The 6,508-nt window shown below is 36.0% G+C and overlaps 1 long non-coding RNA gene across 1 annotated transcript; it reads left to right on the top strand.

The window, feature by feature from the left end:
- The first annotated feature begins 3,266 nt into the window (after nt 1-3,266).
- On the top strand, nt 3,267-6,061 carry LOC141338441 (uncharacterized). Its single transcript, XR_012355854.1, has 3 exons — nt 3,267-3,422; nt 3,732-3,803; nt 5,989-6,061. It is a non-coding gene; the product is annotated as an uncharacterized lncRNA (long non-coding RNA).
- The last annotated feature ends 447 nt before the right edge of the window (nt 6,062-6,508 follow it).

Raw genomic sequence — 6,508 nt, 5'->3', positions numbered from 1 at the left:
GAACAGAGATTTTCGTGACAAATATGAAGGAATTTGAATCATAAATGTGAAGAATTCATAAGTGCTATAATGCATAGTGACATAGTTTGCCATTCATTTTCTGCTAAATTCACACAGACAGAGACATGGTCGTTCAGAAAAAAATAATTTATTGAAGCATTCATGTTATTTGAAGGAATTTTAATATTGCATGTAGAATATGCTTTTTAACAGACTTTATTTCTCAAGAAAACTACACACTTCAATATATTCAAATGTAATATAATTATATATTTTATAATGTACAATGTTGATATGTTTTTAAATATTTTCCCTCTGTTTTCGGACACATTTGATATTAACCGCTGAAATATAGATATTCCTCAGCTTTTTGTCCGCTTCGAGTATCCGTACCGTAATACCACAAATAAACGTGCAGCAGAATCCAGGTGGCGGCTGACTTGACTGGGTCTTCGCAGATGGCGGCTCACTTGACCGCGGTCTACACAATTAGCAGATAAAATGGCGTCTGCCTACTAATTTTATTTGTAAAAAAATATCAAGATAATTTCTATAATTTTTTTTTTCCAAACGCAATTCGAGTGGTTCATAGACGTAATGAAGTATTCGTGAACCATATTATTGTCATAAATGCTTGAGTGAATGAACTTACAGTTTTTTGTAATTCATAAATAATTCGAAGGTAAGATTTAGACTCCTTTTTGTTATCATCATATATATCTTGTTAAAGAGTTGAGAGGATGAATTAGCAGTTTAATACAGTATTGAGTATATAAACACAACTGCCTTAAACTAACAGTATTGGTGATTAACAAAATAAATGTTTATGTTTCTGTGTTTCTAATGCTAAAATAGAATTGTTGTAGTTTTCTGTAATACAGAAATATTACATATATGTAACAGAAATTTACCTAAAGCAAAATGACTAGTTGTTTTATCAATTGCTATTTATGTCTAATACAATGTATTAAGAGATACAAACTAAAGTCAGACAATAATGTACTGATCTAATATAACTAAAAATGATAAATACCATATGCTTATGCTTTTTTCAGTCAACATGGTAAGAAAAAGGAGAATAAAACCTGAGCAAGATACAAAAGAAACCATATTGTCAGGCAAAGACAAAGCCTTCATTGAGGGACGGGAAATTAACACATTTAAAGGTAAGTTGTGCATTACAAATAGCACTTTAAAATTCACACATCTCATCCTGGGGTAAGCCACATATTGTGCATGCAGGTCTAAGAGTCAAACTTTTAAAAAAAATCAAAATAATTTAATAATTTAATGGGTAGTTTGCAGATAGTAAGTGTGTGTCATAGTGGTGAAAACTATTTTTTTCCCCAGATGCTGCACCTCATATTACTGTAAAATACAAGTAAATTAATTGTCTAACAAATAGGTGGACTTGTTTTTTGTCTTTTAGGGAGAGGTTTGTTTGCACTGGGACATATTGAACCATCCACCTTTGTTGTTGAATACCGTGGGATTCTCTCTCACAGTAAACATGTTGAAGACATTCAGAGCAACTACTTGTTTGAATTCACATGGTATGGAACATGTTACTGGTAAGCTAGCTTTTTTAACATTTGTTAATTATCTTTTACATTTTTTTATGTTGCATGTTATTCTAAAACAAAAATGAGTCTATTAAAATGTATTTAATATTTTCTTATTAATGTTATTATTATTATTATTAATAATGAAATATTAATTAATATAATATAATAATCAATGATAAGGTGTTTACAACAGGCATTAAGATGATTTTTTTTCTTCAATCCAATCAAAAGTGGATAATGCTAAATACAGGTGTAAACAGAATCTTAAATTGATCTTGTCAATTGCAGACCACTTCTAGAGATAGTCAAAAATGCTTTTGATTTTATTTGCATTATAATTATGTTTACTAATAATATAATAATTAATTACAAGGTGGTCAGGGGGTCAACAGGGTCATTCTTAAGGGGGTATTTTTGACCTTTAGTGCATTGTAACGGTGGTTGCCCAAAAAAGTAATTAATTTATAAAACAAAAAACAAAAACAAAACAAAAAACAAAAAGTTCGTCAGATGCAGGAAGTGAACCCGGGTCGCCCGTGTGATGACACTGTGTCCGGACCGCTAGACCACTAATCTTTATTAATGACGTCAGCACTCAAACTTTACTTGACATACCAACAAAACCTCACAAGAAAGAAAAAAAACAAGTAGTTATTGATGTTCGGGCGCCAGACAAGTAAATTTGTCACACATTCATTATAGTTATCGCGGATAGCACGCTACACATTACCATCCGCTACATACAAAAAAATAAATAAAATAATACTAACTTTATCACTAAAACAATACAACTGACAAAGTAAATACTATTTTCTTGGCTTTTAATGAGGCAGGCAGGGTAACATTCGCATCATATGAACAAAAAACAATTTCACTACAAAGGTAGAGAAATAATGAAACAAATCAAAACAGAATAACAAAAAAAATAAATGAATAATAAGTTTCTAAATATGAGTGAGCAATGAGTGCAATGTATAATATGTGTGACGATGATTAAGAGCGAACACTGACCAAGCTGGCAGCCCGGATGGCAAGACGTGAAGGGCTTGGGAACATGTGTGGCGTCGGCTTGTTTCAGCTCCTTTTCCTGGCTCCAAAACTCCGCTTTTTGAAGTATGACGAAAACCTCCTGTGAAATCCCAAATGGCCAACGAGACATCCACTAGTAAAATGTCCTTTGCCAACAGGCTAAACCGGTAGCACACCTCTTCCAACTTTCCCAGAAATCCACAATCCACCAAATCCACCCGCAAGGGCTGCCTCCCGAAGGAACGTGACCCAACGTGCTCTCGGTTCGACTTCCTTTCCCCCAAGTTCCAGTACAACTTCCTTTTTAGTCTCAAAACCGTGCACTATATATACACACACTTTCTCCTAATTGGTCTTCGCTTTAATTCGTCATGTGTTTTGTAGGCGGAGTGAAGGGAAAAAAATAAAAAACAAACAAAAAGGCAATGCGGAGAACACTGGCGACGCCACAGCATCATCCAGCTTTTTGAATTTACTTAACAAAACAAATTGTTAGGGAGGAAGGTTAAATGTCTCATCTATTTGACAATAGGTTAGATATGCCTAAGTTAGCTTAACATCCCAAAATATATAATATTTAGTTAGTACCTTGTTTCATTAAGGAATGTGTTAAGTATGCACTATTTTTCTCACAGCCTAGATGCTTCAAAAGAGGATGGATCACTTGGACGATTGGTGAATGAGGATCACAGAAATCCAAACTGCAAAGTGAAGACAGTAAATCTTGGAGGAAGGTCACACCTATGCCTATTTAGTATAAGGGATATCTTTCCAGATGTGGAGATTACCTACAACTAGGGTGATTTCTCTTGGCCATGGCGTTCAAGGGTGAGTATGTCCTCTCTTAAAGACTTTTTTAATTATTGAAAGTCAACTTTGTTGTATTGTGTTTTGCATTTTGTTTGTATAACTACTTTTTGATTATGCAAATTACTCTAAAGAATTAATTTGAAAATTGTGTGCATGTTTGTTCTATATCTGCTGTGTACACAACATAGCTGTGTAAGTGGCATTAGATATTTACGCTTGGTCTATTATTGTTTATACTTAGTAGTATATAGTGTACTTAGTAGTTGTGATGGCCTCTGACAAACATTCTTTGCCTCAATGTTGTGCCTCTCTTTCTCACATTTACAGGAATTATGTGAAGAGACATCTGTGGCAGTGACTGAATGCAGTGTGAATTCTTCCACATCGGGGAAAAAGGAAGTAAGTGAACTTAATTTCCTTCTCGACTCTAGTTGGGTTTCCATCCAAAGCTGTGAATTTAACTTGTGCGGAAAATTGGAATATCGCATAAAAAGCAGACGAAACAAAGTAAGTGCTCTCATTGTTTTTGGAAGTGTATACCTGCTGTTTGGGAACGCAGTCGTGTAAACAGTTCTGGGAGGCAGTTATACAAAAATACTTTGACAACAGGCTTTGCTTGGGCATTTCAGAATGACCATAACAACATTTCAGATGCTGTGCAACGGGATCAGTGTGCTGGTCAGTCAGGTTTTGCCATCCCATAGCGCAGTCACGTGAATGGAGTAATTTATTTGGGAATAGTTCCCTTCTGTCATTCTTCACATCAAGCACATGAATCAAATAACACCACAAGCGAGTGTGAAATCTTTTTGGTGAATTAAAGGATAACTATTGCCAAAATGCAACCTGGGCTGTTTTTTTTTTACTGTAAAAGAGACAAACTTATATACTAAAAGCATAATTACGACAAACGAGCCGTTTTTGAGATTGACCATGATTTAGTTTTGTGGTGAGTGGCCGGTGAATGGGAGAACTAGGGGCATAACTTGAGCGCACCAAAATCGATATTTTTACAACACTAAGAAGGCTCGACACACCATGAAACTTTGCTGGAAGTATGGCCTGGGTCTCTACACATGAACTCCAGCATTGAGAACATTGTTTGTGTTCACAGAGTTTACTAAAAAGAAAGGTTTTGAACAACTCACTTTCACTGTTTGAGTCTCCATCTTGCAGCCGTCTTGCCAGTCAAGAAGTGTCGATCTCCGAATTCGAGATTCTTATATATTAATGTTTCTTATATGAGGCTCTTTTTAAAACTAGAAGGTTAATATTGTTTTTCACTTGCGACAAAACAAACGAATTAGCTGTGCATTAATATGGAAATATGCTTTAGGAGCTATCCATCTTTACTCTCCTCACTATTATATCTCATTCGGAAATGGACACTTCTTGACTGGCAAGACGGCCGCGAGAGGAAACTCAAACAATGAAAGTGAGTTGTTCAAAACCTTTCTTTTTAGTGAACTCTGTACACAAACAATGTTCTCAATGCTGGAGTTCATGTGTAGCGACCCAGGCGATACTTTGAACAAAGTTTGATGGTGTGTCGAGCCTTCTTAGTGTTGTAAAAATATCGATTTTGATGTGCTCAAAGATATGCCCCTAGTTCTCCCATTCACCGGCCACTGACGACAAAACGAAATCACGGTCAATCTCAAAAACGGCTCGTTTGTCGTAATTATGCTTTTAGATATAGGTTTGTCTCCTTTACAGTAAAAAAAACAGCCCAGGTTGCATTTTGGCAATAGTTATCCTTTAAGGGATTTTTATTCTAAATTTGCCATTTCCATCACTCGTTTCTGATGCGATACTTCAAAATGCGCATTAAAACGGTGATGGAAACATAGCTACTGATAGTGTTAGATGTAGGAGGGTTGAGTGTCATATTAGGCTGTTTAACCTGCACTATTGTCTTAAAGACATTTTTAAGACCACCCATTCTTTGAGTAAAATATACTCCTCTGTTAATTTTCATCACGTGTGTGTCGGGGGATGGGCGTGACGCCAACATGAAATATAAGGACGGTTTTGCCTTGTGAGGACCATCCTATGTTACACATAAAGGGGTTGGTCTGCTTATGTGTCTGCTTTTTAGGCTCAGTTTACACCTGGCATTAAGATGCGTTTTATCCAATCAGAAGTGCATGAAAATGATTTGCATTTGTCCACTGTAGATCATTTACAGAGGTAGTCTAAGATGCATTTGATCGAATAGCTTTCATAGTGTAGACACTCATGTGTTTGAATGTGTTCAAACAGCCACAAAAGAGCAGCAACTCTTGGCTTACTGACCAAACACGTGATCCTTATGGGACGTGTTGTTAGAGAGCGCACCAGAAAAAGCAATTTATGCTTCATTGTTTCATACCAAAACACAGATAAGGACTTGAATTGTAGTTGCTCTCCACATCGTTGTCATTTGCTTTCTTTTCCCTAACCTGCCTGCAAACTGGCGAGCAAAATTGGTTTGTTAATTTATTAGTTCTTGTGCATCACACTGATCATGAACGTTGTTTGTCAAGAAGTGGCCATCACAGCTATTCTTGCCTCAATGTTGTGCCTGTCTTTCTCACATTTACAGGATTCATGTAAGGAGACATCGGTGGCAGTGACCGAATGCAGTGTTAATACTTCCACATCAGGGAAAGAGAAAGTATGTGAACTTAACAGTAGCATGTCCCAAAATTGAAGGAGCCGGCACATATAAACACCATATTGGATTAGATGACGTCTCATGTAAACAATCCACCAAATCTTTCAATCAGAATGATTTAAATCTAAATGACAAAAAAATGTACATGTAAATGTGGCTATTGTTAGAACGACTCACTCTTTGAGTAAAATATACTCCTCTTTTTGTTAATTTTCATCACGTGTGTGTCGGGGGATGGGCGTGACGCCAACATGAAATATAAGGACGGTTTTGCCTTGTGAGGACCATCATATTATACACATTTGATGAAATGGGGTTGTATTGGTCATATGTCAGCCTTTTAAGCTCAGTTCACACCTGGATCATTCTGTCTTAACTCAACCAGATGTCCCCAGCTCAAATGTTTGATTTTACTAATATTTATTCTGAAGAAAGATAGACCTGTATG

This window comes from Garra rufa, chromosome 7 (assembly GCF_049309525.1).
Source record: "Garra rufa chromosome 7, GarRuf1.0, whole genome shotgun sequence".
Lineage (NCBI taxonomy): Eukaryota > Metazoa > Chordata > Actinopteri > Cypriniformes > Cyprinidae > Garra > Garra rufa.
This window is presented reverse-complemented; position numbering and strand designations above follow the sequence as displayed.